Source organism: Ceratina calcarata, unplaced genomic scaffold, assembly GCF_001652005.2.
Source record: "Ceratina calcarata isolate Rehan_Ccalc_2016 unplaced genomic scaffold, ASM165200v1 scaffold405.2, whole genome shotgun sequence".
Classification (NCBI taxonomy): domain Eukaryota; kingdom Metazoa; phylum Arthropoda; class Insecta; order Hymenoptera; family Apidae; genus Ceratina; species Ceratina calcarata.
The window spans coordinates 464,167-489,325 of NW_017163970.1; the positions used below are offsets into that span (position 1 = coordinate 464,167).

General features: G+C 41.4%; 1 protein-coding gene across 2 annotated transcripts in view; it reads left to right on the forward strand.

The window, feature by feature from the left end:
* Positions 1 to 22,437: 22,437 nt before the first annotated feature.
* LOC108626507 (discoidin domain-containing receptor 2) overlaps positions 22,438 to 25,159 on the forward strand; it is a 105,310-nt gene continuing 102,588 nt past the window's right edge. For both annotated transcript variants that reach the window (XM_018027214.2, XM_018027215.2), the window contains exon 1: positions 22,438 to 22,874. The gene's annotated coding sequence lies outside the window, so the exon portion shown is untranslated. The remainder of the gene's footprint in view (positions 22,875 to 25,159) is intronic.

Below are 25,159 nucleotides of genomic sequence, written 5' to 3' on the forward strand. Positions count from 1 at the left end.
AGGAAAAAATTTCATCTTTCAAATTGCATCAATTACTATATTGTAATAATAGCATAAAAAATGTATACATATATTATATATGTATAGTAAATTTTACAATTTCACTACACGATTTCTATTAACTAAAGGCAGTAAATAGAAATTGTAATGTGAACATATATTGGACATATAATGGGAACAAAATTAATTAAATAATAAAATTGATTCAACATAAAAATGAATTAATTCCACCTGAAAATCTTTCCCTCGTTTAACACAAAATGGAAATTAATAAGATTTGCTTTAACAATTTCCGGCATCGGTCCTTTATTATTTTACGATCAAATCTGTCTTCACACGGTAACTGTACACAACCTTCATTTAAAAACGATTCAATTTATTACATACCCTTGTACCGAAATACGAACGTTTCATTTCACAATAATTTCTTATGTAAAGCGGCACGCGTGGGTCGAAACGAAAAGCCATAATTGTCCTTTTGTATTATTAAATAACGAAATATCCCGTTGTTTAAAATCCCGACGAATTGATTAAATGTTTTAATCAGAAGCCTTCCTCTCCCAGCCACCTGTTATGTATTATGAAAATTTTCATTATTCCCTCCCTCCTGTTTTCTTTCATTATCGTCGAATTTTTTAATTTTACAGTGGTAATTGTTGATTATATGCATTTATTACAAATTATAATTATCCGAATTACTCATTGAAATGCAACACATGAAAACGATTATAAACAGATATTATATATAATATATTTAATATTGATTGTTCAATAAAAATGATTCATGCATCTGAGTTAATTCTGAACCAAAGTGGAATGATTCTCTTTCATCGATAGGCGTTCTGATAATCGAGTTCGCTATATATTGAACGCGGAATATAAAACATTCATCACAGGACAGAGGATCAGGTGGATAAGAGTGGCTCAACGCGTCATCGAGTTATCCCGCAGCCGATCGAGCTGAAATAAAGAAGCGACAGGCTCGATCCGTAAATCCCGCGTTCCAAGAGACAAGGCCCCGTAAACATCCATCATTTGAATGCAGCCGGGCATTGAAGCCCTTCAGTCCCATTCAGGCTCGTAGCGAAGAAAGGAATCTTATTGGAAGCGTATCGACGGAAAACCGCCGCGTTCCAACGTTAGATACACGCTGTATCCGCCCGGTTTTTTTCCCCCCCTTCCCGACATAGTTCCAGTTCGATTGTTCACCGGAAGCCACGGGAGAGAAAGCCGGTCGACAGTCGTTGTCCTGCCATGAAAAGCACTCGATGCGCGTTTCCATCGTAGAACGGACGTGCGCCACGTTTATTTCCATACACGTGGTGGGTACGCAAACGCGCCGTTGGGACAATAAAGTAGTCTCGAGACCCCCAACCGAATCTCCCTGATCCTGAACCTTCTGCCGTGCGACGCTACGCGGCATGTCAGCAGCCGAGACATTTCCATTTTATTGGAACGCTCGGAACGAGTATCGCGGTACTCGTTTCGGAGACTGCCACCCGAGGAATCCGCAATTGGGTGACGTGCGAGCACTCCAAGTATCATCTGCATGCGTGGCTTAACTCTAAGGCACGTACACGTTGCAATAATATTCTCAGTACTGGAATTCTTACAGCAGTTTCGATATAAGCTCATTCATTTATTATATTGAAGTTATATACTGTAACCGTACGAATTTCCCGCTCGTACCGGTTACATATGTCCTCGCGGAAGAACCTTCGAGAAGGTCCGAGGGTCTTACGCACGTGCGGATTCCGTCGGATTACGTGACCGAAGGATCGACGATCGATCGCGTAACCGACGGATCACTTCGCGTTAGGATACCGAATGTATAACTCCGAATTCTTCCTCCAAAGGAACGACATCGCGTTAATTCTAAGAAAGAATTCCGTCCTGAGAAATCGGTGTGCCACGATCTCATAGATCATTGCCAATATTAAAGATTAACCGTATCATTTCAAATCATAAGTATAAGTGCGGAAAGGTGTGTGTGCGTGTGTGGCCACCACGAAATAAGGCTGAATTGTACATGCGAATATCAGGAGTCAACGATCTGTAAGTCGATTTGTTAATATTCTCATCGCAACGCGGGTACCAATTTATACGACTCATTGTAATAAGAGCCATCGATCTGGCCTGATCGAACATCGCGGTTTCCTACTGACAGTAGATTCGATTCTAGTCCGATAAAGTCATCCGACGATAAGACTGATAAAAATTGTTCATCAGAGAAATATATCTTTTTGTTATCTAGCTATTTCGTTTAATAAGTTACTGATTTCCCATCAATTTCGAGTCCTCCTCCCAAGGAGACGCGAACTCCTCCCTCCCGAATACGCCAGCAGAGTATTCGGTTATAATACATATGATACGCAGATAACTCTGAATAAATTGTTATAAAAGAAAATCACGTTAATGGAAACCCCGTGACTGTAGAAACGTGTAAAAGAAATACCACGTAAAAGGAGGGCCAGGTGTGATCAGTAATTAGATTTTAGACATCCTTTTAAACGTCTAAATCCTTGAAACTAAAATTGCTGCGATGATTCTCTGACGCTATCCTCCGTCGTTCGCCTGGGCAACTTTGCTAGCCGCTTCAGCCAAGTCTAGTGTAATCGGTTTACTACGAGGTACTCGCCGGGAAAGTACATCACTCGGGATTATTGCGTCACGCGAATCCGCTGCGGGACGCAGCATGCAGCAGCGTCCGTCCGTCGTCGTTGCCTCGACGACTCGCGCGTGAACCCGTGGACAGTCACGCTTCGTGACGAGCGTCGTGATCCTGACCGATGCGATCCAATTAACCCTTCCCAAATGGTTCCATTAATTTACTCGAATGTTGTAACTCGGAATATCAGTCCGAAGAATGCGCGGTCCGACATTATTAGAGAATATTTTCCGGATATGTTAATCATTCCGTGGTACAGATTGTGAGCCGGGTAATTTCAGTTTATGTTTTTAAATTGGTGTTTAAAATATGAAAAATCCTGGGAGTTGCGTACGCCAAATGGAAGTTATACCTCGGTTCCTCGAAAAACTTGCTTAATCTGATTCCTGGGTATAAAATTGTTAACTAAACACACTGCGAGAGATGGAAGTTTGCCGTGCTTAAATATTTCATTGCTGATGAAAAAATAAGATAGGTTTATGGGAGTATTTTCGACGGGGAATTATTAGAAAGTTTCTCATAACGTGCGGCGTATTAAATTTATCATTTCTTTTCCACGTTAGTAACTTTGACGTTTAATTAAAATTTCAATTAAAATTTCGCTTTGTTCAGCGTGTGATGGAAATCCATTATTTGTTGCAAAATGAAACTGGTAGAAATAACCAAGTTTTGAGGAAAGCGTGATCCAAACTTTGCACCGTCGTCGTCGTCGTCGTCGTCGTCATGTCGCGCGAAGCGTCGGGCGAAATTTTAACCAGTTCCCCGATAAAATAAACGAATGGCAGATAAACTGTTGAAGATCCTGTCAAAAAATTTTTTACACCACTCGTTTTAAGGTGGTAGACTCCGATAGCTACGCGATACGGTAGACTGTCAATGTTACCCACAAAATTAGCCAAGAATGTGACTTTATAGGAATACATTTTTCGTCCTTAGATGAGAATATTTTTCGGTCGTCAGGTACCTCTTCAGAAAGAGGAAAGTTAAATCTGGCGCGCTCTGGTCATTATTTAATCAGAATATGCTGAGCTGATATTTAGTAATATGAATGTTGTTATATGACCGGAAAATATTCTCATATTAAGACGAAAAGTGTATTCCCGTAAACCCATATTTTGCAATATTTTTGCCTGGTTATCGATAAAACAGAGCACAATGAACGCCAAAATTTTACCGAAACGTGTTAGAAAAGTCACGTGACTACTCTAGCCCCTTAACGCTGTTTCATATCGCTCGACAAACACGTATCAAATTTATCATTAATTATAGTAATCTTGTTTCGATGTGTAATTCAGTCTTTTTCATTCAGGAAATGAGTATATTTATACACAATACTAGTTGGTTTACATTTCCGGCTATACATTTTTCACCGACAGTAGCCGACTATCTGGGTCAGAATTTTCAAAAATATTACCCAACCTGCCTACGCGGAGAGCGTATAATTACAAACAACTAAACACGAGCCCTCTTAAAACGAACGTTCATAAATCTGGCCGGTGAACACGTAGAAATATGAACGAGCACCAGGGAAAGGATCTCTGTTTGCCAAATAGCTACGCGCACGAAATAAAATGAAGTTACCTTACGGTTGGTTTCACGTCATAGATGGAAACGTCTGATTTAATTCCTGTCCTAACACACAATAATCGTCGAAATATATAAATCTGCACGAAATAAAAAATGCATCCGTGCAATTAATTTATAGGAATACATTTTTCGTCCTTAGATGAGAATATTTTTCGGTCGTCAGGTACCTCTTCAGAAAGAGGAAAGTTAAATCTGGCGCGCTCTGGTCATTATTTAATCAGAATATGCTGAGCTGATATTTAGTAATATGAATGTTGTTATATGACCGGAAAATATTCTCATATTAAGACGAAAAGTGTATTCCCGTAAACCCATATTTTGCAATATTTTTGCCTGGTTATCGATAAAACAGAGCACAATGAACGCCAAAATTTTACCGAAACGTGTTAGAAAAGTCACGTGACTACTCTAGCCCCTTAACGCTGTTTCATATCGCTCGACAAACACGTATCAAATTTATCATTAATTATAGTAATCTTGTTTCGATGTGTAATTCAGTCTTTTTCATTCAGGAAATGAGTATATTTATACACAATACTAGTTGGTTTACATTTCCGGCTATACATTTTTCACCGACAGTAGCCGACTATCTGGGTCAGAATTTTCAAAAATATTACCCAACCTGCCTACGCGGAGAGCGTATAATTACAAACAACTAAACACGAGCCCTCTTAAAACGAACGTTCATAAATCTGGCCGGTGAACACGTAGAAATATGAACGAGCACCAGGGAAAGGATCTCTGTTTGCCAAATAGCTACGCGCACGAAATAAAATGAAGTTACCTTACGGTTGGTTTCACGTCATAGATGGAAACGTCTGATTTAATTCCTGTCCTAACACACAATAATCGTCGAAATATATAAATCTGCACGAAATAAAAAATGCATCCGTGCAATTATTTAACAGCGAGCCAAGTTCGACTCCTGTATTTATTTTTTATGAAAAAATATATGAAGTATAAACATTCAGTCAGTCCGTTAGGTATTCGTACTCCGTGGCGATAACATAGTTAGCCAATAGAGATCAACGTTGCTGGAAGCGAATTCCGTTCGCACCTGGAAAAACAGAGTTACACCGGGCCGCGCTATTATTCCCGCAAATGCGTTCGATTCGAGCCGCGGAAACGATTCTACGAGGACCATCGCGGAGCGACTGCAAAATACGTGGGATGTTGGCCAGCTCCGACAACGCGTTTTCCGTATTCCAACGTCGAGCACGTCTCGCTTCTTTTTCCTATCTTCCGCCGCATTTTCCTCCACCCTTTTACCGTTCCATTTTCCACGACGATCGAATTCAACGGGACACGTACCTACGCACAGCCGCCCATACGTGCACATACACGGGCACACGCACAGGGAACCCGGTTCGACGTGATTAACGTTTAATTATAATTACGGGTCATTGATGCCGATAAACTGGTGCACGGTGCACCATTACAGTCGGCGGTGATTACACGCGAGATATCGCGTCGCGGAAATCCTCCTGAGATTAAAAAAAAATCTGCCAGGGTAAAACGCCGTTACGCAGAACGAGAAAATTTCGAGGAAACCGTCGCCTCTTTAGTCACCCTTCCTTCTCCCTTTCGGATTGAAAATGATCGTTTAACCGATTCATCTGTAGCACGAATTTTATGCCCGACGCAAGCGATTTAAATTCAACGCTGCACCGGGTCGATGCCCCCATTGAGAATTTATTCAAAGAACGAATTTAATTATTTTCACGGTGGACGTTTTCGAAATAGTTAACCATTGGAAATATGAGAATAATAATAATAGTAGTACGACTGTACATATACGCTGCCATAGAGTGCAGCTGTTCCTTCTGTTACCCAGAATCCGACCACGTATAAATAAAATTCTGTTTACACGCAGCTGCATTTTACGAGATCGTTTATAAAAATTAATCATAAACCATTTCTTATGTTGAGCCCCGTCCTCGTTTCAATTATTCAAAAGAGAATCCTTCTGTTTGAAATAATTTCAATCCTCGTTGCCAAACGTATTACAGTTCTGTGCTCTTTTTACATTAAAACGAATTTATTTAGAGAACACGGGATGAATAATTCGTCGAGTTTAATTAATAACGACAGAATGTTTTCTCTGTCAACATCGTTCTTTCGAAATCGTTCGCCCTCGGGCACTAATTTTTCACGGCAACAATTCCGACTGAGTCCGGTCCGGTCAAGAATAAGCGCGATGATCAAGCGACTTCGGTGGCGGAACAACGATGGATCGGTAAGATACATCACGGGACGGAATGGAGGACGATGCCGGAAGCGTAGTGGAGGCATCGATAACGGTAAAGACTGAATTATACTCTAGGCTAGATGGAAACGGGAACGCGCGCGTGCACTATAAATTGACCGCCGCGACGTACACCACCCTCTTTGACCCATCAAGAACGTCACTCCTGTTTGGATAGAAAGATTCAATAGCATAGCGCGACGATAAAACCGCAAAATTCAGTTGCACTCGTTCGCTGAACACGTTATCTCCCGGTAAGGTTGTGTAGAGAATACGCGGACCTGAATTCTCCACGCTGAGATAAGATAGGGAATAATTCAATCAATTTACAATGTGTTACTTCTAGCAAGGAGCGAAGATAATTCTTCAGTGTAAACTGTGACAACGTTTTATGAAGGTTTGATCAAAACGAAAAATAAATGAATAGTAAGAGCATGAATTCTCTTTCCTGATTTCCTCTCGGGTAAAAGAACTGATGAGATAAGTTCTGGAAAAAGGGGAAAAGGAGGAAAGGAGCTGCGGGAGAGCCAGCCGGGGAAAACAAATACCACAATTTACTCAGCCAATCACAAATTAACAAGAAAGAATCGCCTCGTTTCGTCGAGTGCAGCGCAGACTTCCATTACCCTAAAACACCTAGGTGGTGTTTCGTCGCCAATCGGAGACGTCGATTCGAGACGCCAAGGAGAAGAAGGAACGGGGAACAAAAACCGAGTCGCGAGCTGAGATGGGTTGGACGAAGCGGTGTTGGAGTTTCGGGCGTGAAACAAGAGAGGCGGCGAGGGGAAGGAACGGGAAACAACGGGAACGAGACAGAAATGAGGCTGTTCCTTAGCTACGCGATATTTCAAGCACGTCCACGCGCTCAGAAAAACCGACAGCGGGTTTTACGTTCTTTGATGTGTCACTGGCTGGCTAGATTTATACCGAGAGGTTGCTATTTGACGTATAAATCTGCGCTGCCATAATCGTGGGATCAACAAAAAAATTTTTTTCTCTAATCCATGAAAACATTTTTAAGCATACATACATGATATTAATACGTGACATTTATCTCGCGAAATAGAGGATTAAACAATTTTTGAAGTATGACTTGTACACAGCTCTCTTATAAGACTTATAGTGCTGCCAATATTGAGAAATATAATTTATAGTAAAAATGTAGAAAATATTAAAAATTTAATAGAATATTTGGTTTTATAGTCAGGGTTATGATAAATACGGTATACTGAGAAGAGAAGCATCTGGGCGGAGTAGTGGGGGTGGTGAAAAGATCTCGTAAATCTTAAGCGAAATCTAAGATCGGTGATCCCCGCTTACGGGTTTGCACCTATAGGCATAGCGGGGGAACTTTTGTAGATACCTCGCTCCTTGTGAGAGGATTCGAGAGGAGATCCGCATAAAGGGACACCGTTTCGCATCGGGGCTACAGACGTTTGATGGATCAGCTCGGCCGCCATCGCGCGGTGGATGCGAACGCGCGCAAAAGCGTTTAGCGCAAAGAGGTCCACGCTTGTGTGCGTGACGTTTCTCTTTTTGATGTGGATTATTGGAAAGCGAAATGTATGGCAAAGTGTTTGTGATTTGCCGCGCGAAACTCTCTCGTGCGCCCCTACCGGACTTTGATACCGGAGAATGTTGTTGGCTCGTGGAGTGTTCGAAATCATTGCCCCCTGCGCGAGGCGCAAACACATTCGTAAAATTGAATTTTTCAGCGGTCTCACGGATTTGAATTTTTCGTTTCGAATTTTTGTTAAAAATTGAATCGTTTTATCAAGCCGGTCTCTGCCGTTTTAAATCCTTTGATACTCTGTTATCCCAGAACTGGAAGTAAAGTGACATAGTAGACTTCTTAAAATATTCGAGTAAATACAATATGCAAATATCTTGTCTTTCCTTTCTATGTTCCCTGACAAATTTTTTTTGACATATTTACTTGAAGAAATATTTTACTTGGGACAGTGAAAGGGTTCTCAATGTTCGGGTGAACGCTTACCTTCAAATCAATTGTCCATTTCTTTAAATGAGCCGTGATTGAAATCGAGGAAGCCGAAGTTCCTCGTGGTTTCTCCAATTAGCGCTGATAGATGGAAATTAATCAATCCTGCGGTCGGGATAATGCGGTGGCCCGTTACGAAATCTCGAGCGGGCCACTTGGGAAAACGTGCCATCGTGCCTAAACCGACTGACGAATTTTTCACGATAGTAAGTTTCCCCAGACTGGTTGAAACCACGGCATCGGCACGAGAATGAAAAGATCATTAATACGAATTCCAGGTTGCCTCGATCCATTATATACGAGCTGGAAGCGGATTTATAAAAATGGAGATTTAAGGAGAGGCCCAACAAATTGTACACTCCTGTCTATAAATAACTGGACAGTTTCAAGAAAGAATCATTAATACAACTCTTACTCGATAAATGTTTCGTAACATAGAATGAATACATTGAGTTCGTTTTAATAAATAATGAATTACATGTATTTTTCAAGTATAATTGTAGAATTATTATCTTCACATTTTATTTTCTTTCCGCTTTTCTTTAACTGTCTGAATATAAAAGCAGTGGGACATTGAAACGAAGACATTACTTTTTAACAATCTTCTCTTTTACTAAGGAACAAGCACGGATGGATTGACTCCTGTAATTAACGCTCCGCGAAAATCTGCACCGTAATTGTTGCGTTGGTGGGAATGCAAGTCGGAAGAATCGGATGATAAAGAGCGCAAAGCGGAGTGTAATTTATATACGCCGCTGATGTGGAATGAATTATCACCGAGCCAGGAATCGTTTAAAATCTATCGCGTCCGCGTTAAATCAATGTTGGATCGGTTGTTGTATAACGTCCGAATTACTCGACCGGAACGGGCCGACTTATTGGCAATTTATGCGCGAATTCTGCGTTTAGCTTCAGCTTCGATTACAATTTTATAAAACTCTGATTTAAAAAGATAGACTGGATTTGAAGTAATATTGTATTTCAAAGACACTGTAAGATAAATGCAATAAAATAAAGCTGTCTGTTTATTCACAAATCTATAAAAATATGTAATACACTAATATAATTCTATATTTATTCATATTCACAGTAACGTGTTGTCAATAGACTGTAGATTCCTGTGCAAAATAAAATATTTAGAAAAGAGAATTGAAGAACGAAAGATTGGAAAACAAATTCGTGAAAGATTGTCTATTTTTCTGAGTTCCCACATACATAAAAATCCGCAGTCTAGTTATCAGTTACTTTAAGATAACACAGTTTAGAAAGTTCTCCACTTGACAAACATTGTTCAAATCTTATTTGGTATCTCCTGAGCAGGATTAGTCTTGCTGCTAATGGAGTGGCCACGATCGACGGGTGAGCCAATCTAGTATCCGAGTCCGACCTAAATAACTCGGCCGCAGCATGCATTTTCCATCGGCGTTAATATCATCGATCGCGGAACAGCGCACTCCGGCCACCGCGACGCGACGCCGCACCGCATCCTCGTTTATTATTTATTTAACGGAGGTTTTCAATGTCCAACGCTGTCCGACAGCGTAACGCGTCACTCCGAGTTCTTTCCAAAGCGATGAAGCATCGTTCATACCAATATCGACTGCCAGGCGCCTTTTCATGTTTTCATTTCCATCATTTTCCTTTTAAAAAAAAAAAGAACTTTCCTCGTTACCAGCTTCAAACAAATTTTTACTGGCCTTTTCTGTGGAATAATTATCGCCACAAACATTTACTTATTTTGAAGATAAAAGATAATTCAGAATTATGAGTGATCGAGCTTAAGTAGATTCATGTGCGAATCTATTCGAAAGGGTTGAATTTTACACGTATACATAATAACCTTCTGTTCCATTAACTCCTACTGAAAGATTTACACAACTGCGGTGCACTTATCCATTAACGTACGGTGATACGGAGATCAGTTTTCACATCGACTGCGATCACGATGTCCGAAGCGAATCCCAAAGAGGCAGCAACAAACCTATTCCGCGGCTGTGTTCCAAAACAACACCAAAAGCGAAACAAGACATTAGCTGGAGTTTAATATCCTCGTAACATTATACGATTCCCGTGAACCTGTTCGCTACTAGTCATTTGTATCTTAAGAAATATTACACGAACGCATCAGGAGTAAAATGGACAATTTATATATTATATTGATAAATTATATATTTTGTGTGATTGTTTGAATTTATTTTATAAACGACATCTCTATGAAAAAACGCTGAGCGCATGTATTAAAAAAAAAAATAGATACCATGAATTCATCTGTTTAGAAACGAGCGATCGCTATCCTGAATTTATTGTTTCACGGTATTATACGTAACGACCGGAGATGGAACGGGTCGATTAGTCGCGGTGCATTCAACACAGAAGAGTACAGAATTTTTCCGCACATTTATCACGGGCGGAACGCGTGAGGTAATAACCTAATCGATAGACCAGCGTGTCGTCGACAGCGCGCGTCAAACGTGGCAACGGTCGCCGCGTGCGTCGCATCGCCGATGCTCGCGTGGTCGCAAATTCTTCGCATGCAGGCATCGCCTCGCGAGGCATGCAATCGTCCGTTTTACGCGGAAACACCCCCGTCACAGTTCCGTTCCACCCTCGTTGCGATTCTACCTGATTACTACCCGTTTCAAACGCTCTTCATTCTATAGAACTCGTTTCCTTTTACTTCTATGTACTACAGATACTCCGTACCATTTGTCACTCGAAATACTGGATCGTAATGAAATAAAAAATAAATGTGAGAGAATATTATTTTCTATGATGTCAAATCTACGTATAATTAAAACAGTGCAACTGTCTTCTCAGTGAACATGTCGGAGACAAGATTGACTTATACTACTGATGTGTACAAAACAGTTCTTACAATTTCATCGGATATTTCATTACTTTTACTGTCGCAACGAACTTAATTAAGTAACTAAATTGTACGACTTATAAATTAATTGTCACATGACTGATAGCAGCGAACATTGACTTGTACTACTGAATTCAGGAGTCCTTTTAAATTCTCCGCGTTTTCACTGAATTCATTTAATTGGACGGTGTCTCGTGTTGTATCATAAAACAACGTGATCAGTTTACGGGTAGAAATAAGACAGGAAAATTGACTGCTTGTCGCGAGCGTTCTCTTCCATAAATTTCATCCCGCGAAGTCGGCCAAACGCGCAGAACTGAGAGAGAGTCAGATAGAGAGAAAGAGGCTGTTTGCTCGCGAGTTTCCTGCTTGGAAACTTCTATAATTTCATTCGAGCTCCCGCGACAAATCCAGTACGGATATAAGAAACATATTCACCGCCGAAACGGTTAATTCGCGCTACGCGACGGAGGACGCCGGCGCCGGAGGGGTAGGTAAGGCGAAGAAACTTTCAATCCTGCCGTTTCGCGACGCTCTTCCGAGACGCTTGTATTTATAGAGCGTCGAAATTACTCATGCATATGCACCGGAGAGACGCGGCTACGTGCGATGAACGCGCGAGACGAGGTTCGAGAAGAAAGAACCGGAAGAAGAGCCAAGATTATCGCCTGCTGAAACAAACCATTTAACTTCACGCAGACGAATTCACGACAAATCCTCTTCCACGCCGTGCTCTGAGTAAATTTCACGACAGCAGGAAATGTGAATTTTTCCAACGTCAAGTATACTTTTTGAAAGAAGTATTCTTCAATTATAGAACTAATCAGGTGAAACAAGAGTGAACGTCACTGCAGAATCTTCTTAACGAATTAAATACTTAGTTTACTTGCGGTGCAATTTGTGTCGTCACAGTATAAGCGGTTATAATGTACATTACGCGCAATATTATGCGTACATTAAACAATCTGGTTTATATTGTTTGGACATCGGGATAGCAACAAACATGTTAAAACAGCTTCCACGAGAACTGGATACTTTAAACGGTACCGCGTCGGTATTCGCTAAATACCGCAGATAAATGTTGTCGCAATTGATTATAATTAATAACACGGTTGCCGGCATTAAATTAATTCATCCGGCTTTCGATCGCATCCGCTGTTATATTATTATTAACCGTCGTCGTATCGTTAATCGTGATTCAGATTACGAAACCCTTCTGTTAAAAACACGTTAACAAAACTTGAAGAGCATATTTTGTATCACCGTTGCGTAGGGCGATTTAAAGCTGATCGCGAGATGATTCGGAGTTTCACGCGTTTTACATTTTCGCTTTGGCGTCGCGCGGTACTGGGCCACCGATGGTTGCAATAAATCGATGCCGATCGAGAGCTCGATTTCGTTTCAAAGGCCGCGCGCGGAATCACTGGTGACGCAATCTGCGGTTGAGTTTCAGAGCCGGTCGCTGCACGGCTGGTTACACGCCGTTTATCGGCTGGCTGGAAGAGTTATGATTCGGCCGCGTAAAGAGGCGCGCGAAACAAGATGAAACGAACACCGAGTCGGTGCGCGCTACTCGGGACCGTAAAAAAATGAAACGGAGCCAAGGAAAAAAATAAAGGAGGAAATATAAAAAAAGGGGTGGGAGGTTATGTGCAATTTCGTGGTCGGTCGTGCGTGTGTATTGTGTCGCGGGGCGGCCAGGAGCGAAGGATGTAAAATGCGGAAGAATCGCTCGTTGGGAAAGGTGGATCGGAGGGAAACGGGGTCGGCTACAGGGGTGGCGGGAGGGGCTTGAAAAAAAATTGAACCCGTGGGATTTCATTGGCGCGCTCTACCCACCGCTCGCTGCCACGGTCAGTTTCTGTCGAGTTATTTGCTCGAGGGCTACGGATGAAAATCGTGCCGCGGAATAGGGAGAGAGGGATCCGTGCTTCACGCGCAGCGAAAGTGCCGGAAGGGCAACCGGCCAATTGGAATTAACGATTTACGATAGAACACCCTTTTTCAGATCTCTTAATCGTTTATCACTGCATTCAATTAATCTTTATCTCAGAAATATGAAACTCTTCAGGTATGTTCAAAGTTAATACTGATTTCGTCCTCGGGTAATATATACAATTTCATTTACAAGAATCTGATAAATGTATTCATTAATACCACGGTTAAATGAGAAACACGTTAAAAATTCATACATTTGCTCATTTTTATCTCATTTTTATCTCTACATATGTTGTGCATTCAACAGGAATTTTCAATTTTTACACAGCGTCACCTGTGCGGCTAACTGGTTGTTTCCTCTGCGTTAATAAATTTACATCATACGAAACATTGTTCACCGTGTTGGGCAATTCGATTATTTATTAACAAGAATACCTGTTATGTCGTTCAGCATAATATTGATTATTTTTGTTTCCATCGATATTCGATACATTTTTTACCGAATACAGGGTTTATTGAAATTCTAAGCGAAAAAAATTTCGCCGACAACGGTTGACCGTAACGATGAATACGCGGCAAATTCTGGTAAAAATTGTTTCTCTCAAAGTTAGGAAACGAGCGAACCGGGACTTGTTTTTCGGCGTAGCCTGCGCTACGCAAATTGTCGGGCCGAGTTTGACATGACGCTGACGTGATCGATGGTCTTTTAAACTTTGTTGCCATTTTAAGACGCAACATTCCTCTCCCGTCCCGTCGTTTTTCTTTCCATTTGAAATAATTAGAAAGTGCCACGCGGCTGCACGCGATCCTTCTTCCTATTATTGTACTTCGGAGCACCGGTCGGAATTGCGTTGAATCACGATACTTAATTGAACAAAAGGAACCGTCGATTCATTTTTTACCAGGTTGCGTGGGGAATTTCAATTTTTGCGCTTCGCGTAAACTCGCAACGATGAAAAAAATAATCATTTATTCCCCGTGGCGGTGCACAATTATTTCGTTTAGACATCTACAGTAAAGAAATAAACACTAATGAGCGTTGTAATTTGCAGAAACGCAGCCGTAATTGTTTGAAGACCGGGGCCCGGCAGCCGACTCTTTGTTAAAACGCGTATAACGTAGGTATCTCGTCAGCGATAAATTTACATTTAATCGCGAATTGACTAATATATGTACGCCCAATTAACGATTGTAATTCAATTCACATACAATGTTCAACCAAATTCGTAATTAAATAGAGTTATGCTTGGCAAATTCAATGGTCTTTTTAATGTCAAAGAAAAAAGAAGAGAACCATTTACCTTGTTTATAAAAAAGAATGCAAACAATTCTAATAAGAAACTGCATTTACATGCAATTATAAAAAGACTCGCTGCACTGCGCCTGACTACAGATGGTTCTATACTACTTAAATTACGTCACGCGGCGAAAAAATTTTTATATTGAAATTGTGGGCACTGACGTCTTCTAAGAGAAAAATTCAATGAATTTCTCTTCTAATTTNAAATTGAACATGCTAGCATTGTTTAAGTATACAGCCTATACATCCTTAAAGTCAAATAATTATGCATATTCTTCACTGGTGATATCGATCGTTCATTAAATGTAATCAGTGAGAAACTTCATGGACACGCAAACGATAATACTTAAAACCGTAGAATTAATGAAGCCCCAAGTTTGAATGTTTCAAGATGGGAGAGCATAATCAGCTGTAATCCTGGCAGGCGATCCATAAATCTTGCCAACGTACAAGTCACCATGGGAGCTAATTTCGTCCATCCCTCTGGTATTTTTCGGCTCTTCGTTGGTAGAATATCAATTACACACAATATTTTTCCCAATCATCAAAGTTAATTTCATATTCTCCTCAAATTTCGTGGCATTTCGTGCTTCATAAATCTTGTGTCCCTGAATAGATTTTTGTACTGTCGTGTTTCTCTCATTCCTTATACGTCTCAGTCCTTACAGCGTATGGTTTAGTAGGTGATGAAGCGTTTCTACCCAATACAATCGTTAAGTAGATCTCGTGGAAAGGGCCCAGAAGGGGTGACCCTAAGAGTTAATAGAGATCCGGTGTTAACTAAGCGCCCAAATCCTGCAGGCCGCAAATGGTCTAAGAGCCTGTGTGACCCCTTCGGTCATACACCCTGGCATTTATTACGAAAGATTTTGGAAATCCATCGAGCGCTGAGGGGCGTCGTAGAATCGACGGCTAGGGGAAGGTAACATAGTGGTTACCCGTGAACCGTACGAGGGGCATCCATTAACTAAGCTCGTAATCCCTTCAGTTAAGTTAGCACATGGTGCGGTCGTTGGTCCATCGTTTCTGCGCCAACACCTGACCGTCGCCTATACTCCTTGGCTCGTCTTCCTCCTCCTTTCATCATCATTCTACTATCTCTCTACTCGAAATCCTTAGTTCTGTACCAGCAACATACTTGAATCGTGATATAACATGAACGATGATATGATTCGTGTTTGAAATGAATAGTATATTAAATATTTTTAAATCATGATTTGTGAACGAGCTCAGATCAACGTGCGAAAGAAGCACAGTTAAACTTGAAGAAGCAACAGACACCATGACCAATGATCGCGCTCAACTTTGAATAATGAAGAGACGCTCGTCTACTTCCACCAGATCCTCTTCAGACTTTCGAGCAACGGCGCGTCAGCTGTCCCACCTGCTACATTCCTCCGCGCCCGGGAATCCAGGATAAAAGAGTACTCGCGTGGACTTTAGAAGCTACCACGTAATAAATTTAGATCGGCGAACCATAGTTTCTAAAGGGAAATAAATAAGAGAAAGATATATAAAAATAACATAAATTACTATGATAAAAAAATTTTATAGATAAACATATTCATAAAATTATGGGAAATAATTTTCAATTCTTTTTTTTAAATTCTACTAGAATTGTCTCGAATATTTCTTCTCTCCGTCAAAAATCATTAATTTCCTTTCACTATGTTTCATGATACGAACTCTGAAATCGTCTGAAATTGATATTACAAAATTCGTATTCTCAGCGTTATTAGCGTTATGTTTTCCGTATCCTGCCTTTGTCCTGAATCGTAGATGTGGTACAGCAATTCCAGCGTTGTTTGGATCATGTCCAACATGCTTGCGGTTTACCAATTTTGGTTCCCGCTCGATCCTCGGTCTTTGGTGTCACGTTCTACATTTCAAATGCTATTCTTCGTACCGTCTGGCTTTTGATATACGTACACCGCAGCGCACGTACGTCTTTTATCATACAACGCGATTCCTTTACGAGAACAATAAACATGACCGTCAAAATATTTAAACGCAATTCTATTGGCATGCTTTTTACCAATTCATTATATTATATTATGAAAGCTTTTCGTTCTATGACGGTGTATATGCAAAAGAGCACTTCGATACGGTTGTTCATCATACGGAAAAGATCGTTCATTACGCTAATGATCATTGTACGTAAAATTAATTTCAACTTCGATTGGATCCGTACAGTTGCACGGGATACTCGACGTTTATTTAGTTCCGCGGAACCAACGCGTTCATTTGTGGACTTAAAAGGAAATTGAGTTCGAATAATGTTTTTCATCGGAGCTATGAGCACCATTTCTACGTGTAAAAGGGAAAAATCGCTGGAATAAATCATGCAGAATATGGGCGTAGGTACCGTGTAATCAGTGCGCATAATTCGAGGATCGATACGGGCGCGCCGGAAAGAGATGGGTCGGCGCTGACATCAGACGGTCAATTAGACGTAATGCGAAGAAAATTGTGTGTAACGTCGTCCAGACGGGCTCGTTCGAGACACGAGATAAATGCTTTACGACCCAATCAGGCTGTACTCTCGCGTTACGATTTAGCAGGATCGTGGGTGTATTAAAACTTAGACGCCACTTTCGTGCTTGTGCTCGTGGCCACGAATTACGGGAAAATAAATACAAGTCTAATTACTGGGTCCATTAATACACATCGGCGGAATACTAAGTGGTACAAAATTATTAAATTATTATTCCGATCATATTTTCATAAATATACAGATTGACGAATGAATTCTGACCAATGGTGACCATCAGTTCCAGCGAAATGACATGAAAATATGTTATACATTTGTTTCTCTAGTGATTCATTCCTATTGCGACGATTTCCATATAATACATATTGTCCATACTTTAATTCTATTGAATAACTATTTGATTGCAGCCACTATATCTGTCGTCTGTACGAATGAATTGTTTTCGAAATTCAATAAAGCATCAAATAATCCTTTGGCGACGTTTCACGAACGTATCGATGAATAAATTGATGAGGAAAACGGTATGGTAAAATAGTTGACAGGTCAGACGGGAGGTGGAGGGGGTGAATTTTCAACGAGACAAATTCTCAGGCTTGTTGCATATTGATCAAGCCACTGACCTACTAGGATCGCACGTGTTCCCGTAACAGCATGCTTCTACGATCAATTACTCCGCAGGCACACAATAGGTCTGGCCTTCTCCGTCTTCGCTACATTACCAGAGAACACAACACCGCGTCATTAAGGAGAGACCACGCGTCATTAAGCCGCGGGCACTCTGGTATCGAGCATCGTATCGGGGCAAAATGCACACACGGTATTTATAACGATGACATAATTTTCTGCGACACGAAACCAGCGACACCGTAACGGTAAAAATATACTCGACGCGACATACTAACATCTCCACCCCCGATTCTGCGAATCCTAAAACACTTCTACAAGTATTTGACAAATATTTTATACTGCGGATTTTATTCATTTATGAAAGAATTTGACGAGCAGAAGTTATAAATGTTACGTGTAAATATATTCAGAATATTAAAGACTGACGCATATTTCAATATTTCAATAATAAATGAAATATGTCACATCTCTTAAATTCATGCCCTTTTATTTAGTATAAAGATACAAAGTATAGTAATTATAATTTCAATTGGAAAACTCTACAACATCGCATATTCAATTTGTTTTAAATTCTTACAGCAATACGTTTTGTAATATTTTCTAAAACTTATAAACGGAGGTGTGTAGAAATTTTTGTCTGGCCTTCGATGATGAACAGTCTATTTTCTTCAAGAAATAATTAAGACGCGTCCCTCAAGGGACAACGGTGGGCCATCGTTGACGCGATAATCGCGAGACGATGAGGTTGTCCTTCGGTGGAAGTTTTCAACGGGTGGAGGTCCTTCCCTGTTCACGGCGATCGAACGGCCGGAAACAAAGGCGCGAAGAAACCGTCGCGGAGGGATAAAGGGTGACAAGGCCGGGGCTGTCTCACTCGAAATAATGGACGCTATTTAGCTTTTAATCCGCGAGCCGGAGTGTACCTGATAAGGAGAGCGATCTTGAAATGATAATCAATCACGGTTCTCATTTAAGATATTCCTTTGTCCGCTTGCTAATTATATCGCGAGACCTTCGAACGTCTTGGAGACTTTTTCCTTTGTCGAACAAGTTGTTTAAGAATCGATGCAGTTAGCGGTTTTATTGAGTCGAGTTATGATTAATTGCGATTATTATTCCTAATGATTCTCGATTAAGGAATTGGAATATCGATTAATTTGAGCAGAACCGCGGGCGCAATTAATTGTGGCATTGCAGGAGTGATTAAAATAATGAATGCGTCATTTATTATGGATATCCTACGACTCGTTTGATTCTCATATAACGCGAAATCAGAGAATAACGCAGCCAGTCTCGAGGACGGTCCAACCCTTTTCACAATGAGCCTAACGAGGTATCTACCCAGGCGTTACACGACGAATATTTAATACGGCGTGCCGTCGTCGCCGGGACGCTCGGACGGCGCCTAATATTTGTCTAGAACCAAGCAACCCTGCGAGCTTAATTGGAACTGGCCCCGCTTCGTTTTACCAAAAATCCCGGCTACCATTATTTAGTCTTCGGCCACTGTCCCCATGAGTCCTCTTAATGACTCTGTCCGTGATAACGCGTGACTGGATATCGAAGATGGTACACGCGCGTCTCTGATAAAACCGCGAATTTATGCGCCACTGGGATTGGGGTTGTTCAAGCGACTTAATGAAAGCACTTTCGGGAATCGCGCCGCGACGTTGTTCCACAGTTGTTGTCTGTTTATTCGCGGGTTGCTGACGCAATGCTGGATTGTCAGAAACTACACGGAGCCGTAAACATATTGCGAAGCGAAGATATCGGACTATGTTGTTTTTAGGACAACTGTTTCAACAATCAAATGCTGAAAGGGTTACAAATTATAATAAGCAAATTTTTATATTTTGTATAAAAAGATAAATACGTCGTGTTATATAATAAACGTAGCAATAATTTTGTGTTTGAAAGTTTCCATTAAATCAGTAAAGGAAAACAGAAGCAATTGACCACCTAAGAAATAGATTCAAGGCGGATAGTGTAACATGGTTAATGTAAGGGAGAGTCGAATTTCTCGATCGTATTGCGGCTCGAGTTTCGATTCGTTTGCTCGACAGATGCTCTAATTGGGATATTTGACTCGTCCATGAATTCTCCGTTACCAAGCACCGAAATAACTTAAGAATCACCAATTAGGTGTACATCTTTGAACGAATAGAATTTAAACGAATATCTTACTACCCGTTCGAGTGGACTTAGCTACCTTTCCCGAGGAGGAGGAGGAGGAGGAGGAGGTCCATCGGAGACCGATCGATCTTGTTTTCTTAGCTAAATGGTAACGAGAAACGATGGAGAAGAAATTTCCGAGGAGAAGCTAGCAATTATACTTGAAATACGGTCGCCTCACTATTTCCATTACAATCGGTACGTCGCAGAGCAAACGAACGACGTTTGGCGGGAAATTGCAAAATTGTCTCGCGTCGATATGCATCTATCGACGTCTACCAGCCGGATGGAATTGTATCGCAAACAATCTGCCATCGTTCGTTTCCTTTTAACTGACAAAACGACGCGGGCTGATCGATTCGCTCGCACAAAGTCGCGAGACTAAATACAATTAACGGGAACGATTCGTGATTAAATCTTCGATAAATAAATGCGACGACGGTTTCGTAAATGAGATGAATCCGCAAGATGATCAGCTGGTTCCGCGCTGGGATCGTGTAATAACGTTGGCAAACGGGTTGACGAATCACGGACAACCGCTGTTTGCCTTTGTCGGCCACGCGTGACGCTGAATCCATCCTTGATCGACGATTATCGTCGGCGACGTGCGCTGATCCACAATTGCCGACCGACGAACCCTAGCATTAGCGAACCATTCAAACGGTACGCGTGCTCCGGCTCGATCAATCCACGATTTCGTCGAGGACACGCGAAATTAAAGTACGAAAACAATGTCGATGAAAATTATACACGACGGATAGATTATAATCTTCATTTAATTAACGAGCAAAGAAGGCGGCTGAAACGAATCATAAAAGTATTCTGCTATCTAATCTTGAGAATAAAAATAATTTGTCGAACGTCGAGAGAAATGGCAAGTAAATTCTAAACTTCGTTTAATTAGAAATATGTAAGAATTGAAACGAGTAATAAAATTGTTGTACATGGTTCAGCCTTTACTGTCAAGAATGTGCGGACGTCCTTTGGGATTTTATCCTGTCGCTAACTATTTGAAAATTGTCAATAAGCCACTGGAGGAGACATAAAAGCAGGCACTTTTCACTACTGCCGGTAAAAATAAAAATATCATTGAAAGAGAAGGATTCGATTTAATCTCCTGACTCGATCATGTCGCAGTAAGAATAAATTCTACGATCGTATAAATAAAACGTATTTAACGATCTCAACGTTAATTCGCCATATCGATAATAAAACTATTCCGTCGTTTATTTCAGTCATCGTAATTGATCCGGTCCCATTAGTCCGCACAGCACGCCAATCAAACGTCCCGAAAACGTTCAAGCATAAAACAAAATAATCAGGCCATCAGCTATAAAGCCGGCCCGTCCCGATCGCCAGAAATGGTCCACCTCGCTCGTGATCGGTTGTAGAAATTTTTGTCATTACTAAATCATTCGGACAAGAAAGTAATTGAGACAAATGTAGAAGTATTGAATTTGCCTAAATAAATCATGATACATAATGCTTGATTAATTATATGCACATATTCATTGAAGAACATTATTAACTTGTTAATTTATTATTAACATTGCATTATTAATTTGTTATTAACCAGTTAAGTGTGTTTGACGACTATATCCGTCATAGAAGAATGGCAGAATTTTGTGTTATGACGGCTATATCCGTGAATAAATTCATTCGTTTTCTAAAATAAAGTCGTCTTTTTGACCCAATATTTCAACAGCGCCACTTACTCTGTGTTTGACGACTATATCCGTCATAGAAGAATGGCAGAATTTTGTGTTATGACGGCTATATCCGTGAATAAATTCATTCGTTTTCTAAAATAAAGTCGTCTTTTTGACCCAATATTTCAACAGCGCCACTTACTCTGTGTTTGACGACTATATCCGTCATAGAAGAATGGCAGAATTTTGTGTTATGACGGCTATATCCGTGAATAAATTCATTCGTTTTCTAAAATAAAGTCGTCTTTTTGACCCAATATTTCAACAGCGCCACTTACTCTGTGTTTGACGACTATATCCGTCATCGCTTGATTATCGCGACACACACTGGGGCGCACTTTGCAAAATGATCGACACAGTTAACTGGTTAATATACTTTTACTTTTTATTATTAAGGTCACGAAATTTTTACATTGGAAATAAAAGGCTGCATGGAAACATTTAATTGCAAACGTCTTTACGTTTAAACAGGTTGCGTGTCGAAGAAGCTGACTCAGGGGGTGGGCGAAGATGGAAGTAAGTGACATATACCGTGCGAAGGGTCTGTACGTGATCCAGCCATTCGTAGTACGACTCTCGCGCCTACCAGTTCGTCTCCCTCTCGCGCGCATTCTGGAAAGGAGAGCAGCTCTCACGAGCAAAATAAGCTCTCGTCCAGCGAGGCCGTTAGACACGCGTTTAGGTTGACTGCTCCTCTCGTCGTGTGCTCCACCTCGTCTACCCCTCGGCTCTTCTGCCCCGTGTGCTCCGCGACGCCCTCACCGACTCTCTCCCCGTCCCTCTCCCTACCCCCGTGGTCCCTTCCCCCTCCATCGAAATCGATGCTACTCGCGGATCGCGAGTTCAGTCTGCGACTGGCCACCGCGTGCGTAACGTCGCTCCCTTCCCTGTGCTTTCGATTTCGTTTCGCCTGCACCCGGACACCCTCGTGAAACATCGGTCGCGCGCCCTTCCCGCCCCATGCAGCGGGTCAGCTCGGCGTGGCTGCGTCGCGACGCGTACACCTCGTCGCTGGACGTGACCCGGGATCGCCGTCGATCACGTGTGACCTCGTGCCGGTGGACGGTGGACGTTTAAATCGCGTGAGGAAGTTCCGCGAAGTTTATCATTGAAAAAAAGAGAGAATATGCAGAAGGACTCAGTGAAGGAGATCATTGACGGTACCACGACGATGAAAGTTCGAACGATCCTGAGTCGATTGGATGTGTGACGAGGCGCTAGGATAACAACAAAACGCCTCAACGACCGTCCCCGTGAGAGAAACGTGATTGGGTGAGTATTTGTTTTCTTTATATCCTTTATAATTGATGAAGTTGCTATTCTTCAAGCATAGATGTCCCATCAAATGTTTCGCGTAAAAGTGTTTACCAAAACACTTTTCAGTATATTAACCGCGTGATTAGTTAGAAAATTGAATCTGTTCTAAACCGCGTATCGTTCATATACGTGTAATGGTGTGTCGGTGGACCCTGACGCGTTCGTAATTAACGCGCGGCAAACGGAACAAAATGTTTGCGCATCTCGCGGGAAATTAAATGATACCATGCCCCCGCCACCCCCGTTTTCCCGATCCGGGTTATCGTGAAATATTTCCACCGGGGCAAACGCATCGATGTAAACGCGTAACGCGAGCTGACAGCTCGTATATAGCTCGCTCGGTTCACCAGTTCACCGCTGGTCAGCCGGGTCAAGTTTATCACGGGCGACATCCATTCTTCCGTTATTTACTCGTCATCATATCCGTAACCGGGTTGGAACTGCGCGGACCCATTCGTATAACTGGCTGAAACTTATGACTGGTACGGTTGGTGTACGTAGCTTTAGGTTAAAAACCATCGCTTGGTCAGATATAACTGCGTCACGGCGCCATTGATATATGTGTGTTCTAAATTACGTAAACGTTGCGTTGCAAATCCTATTCGTTTTGTGTACTTGGGAACTCCGATATGAAAGAGCTCGCGGGGGAACTTGACGAATCTATGATTACACATTTAAAGTACCTCTTGTAGCGAGAAATTTCCTGGAACTTCTCTTGAAAACGTGAACTCCTTAAATAAGAATGCATAATAGAACGCAAAATGTATGAGAAGAGAATTGAAATGGGGAAAATCGAGTGTGTAGGTTCAGTCCCAGTAGTACAGCTGTACAATTGGGCGGACATTACATCTGAATTTGCTGGTGTCAATATTTAGATATGCAATTGTAATGTGAAGGCATGAAATGATCATCGATTATCGTAAAAATGAAACAGATTCAAAATAAAAATATTATTATACACACGTACATTATAATAAAAAAAGTAGTATAAATGTAAATTGATCAGATGCTTGTTTCACTTCCATCGCAGACGTTTCAGACTTGATCAGTAAATTTTCACGACGTTATAAAAATGATGTGTAAAACATCGGAAGGCGAAAGTCGTTGCACAATAAGTTGATGGAAAGTGGAGCAACCGTGCGATTGGTCAGACGTAACGGCTTTATCCCAACGTTTTCGGTGACAGTTTTCCATTAAGGCGACCGGTGACCGCCTCGATCGTGGTTTTCTTTTCTCGTCCGCCCACTTCCATCGGCCGCTGTCCACCCCTTCGACACACGGTATCGTGACATCCGGCCGCGAGCCCCGAGGAAGTTGCTTAATTAATTGCCTTTGGAAATATAATCCGCGTCGAGTGTAACTAATCAGGGTGAAACTCGGTCGGACGTTGACAGGCATGTTTGCTGCACCTATCACGTACTAGGATAGAAATGTAATTTGCCCGGATAGAGTTAGCCTCGTTGAATGCCGTGGCCAAGCATCGCCGCCTATTCTGCCCATCAGCCTCAATCTTCTGACGATGGTGGTGGTGGTAGTGCGCGCCACTCATTGATCACCACCAACGATTTTGCATGTAAGGATCCGACTGCCACGTACACGTACGTACGTGCTAACCGTGAAGGGCCGAGGCCAAGGGTTCATGCCTCGCGTGGCGGACGTTTTTCATGAAAGTTTCTGCAGCAATAGGCGTGAAAGGGAACAAGTTCTTTCTTCTTTTCAGTACCGCTTTTAGTTCTGAACAAAAATCAAATTAGAACGTAGCTTCATACGTTTTTCAATGATAGAACAACTTTAGATATCCCTTTGAAAATACTTTACTCGCTATTAATATCGTACGAGAAATAAAAAAATCTTTAGCATAAGAAATACGTCTACTTGAATTGGGAAATAAAAGAACGTGAAGTAGCAATAGGTTTTGTTTCTACTTGAATAAACGCACGGGCATCGAGATATTTCCTGATGTTCTCTTGACATGCATCGAATCGTTCGCTTGGCTGTGTATTACGTACAAACATTTACATCGCAACGGATCCAACGTATATGCTGTAATGCACCGTCGAGCACGTTCAGTGAACTAGACTTAAGAATCTTCCTGCTCAACGGCCTCGTGATACAAAATATTCATGACATCAAATTACGTTCCGAACTTTCGCTTTAACTTCTCGTTGCAAAAAGGCATTTCATAAGACAGTTGACTACCTGATTAAATTCGAACACTATTAAACATGACTATATTATTA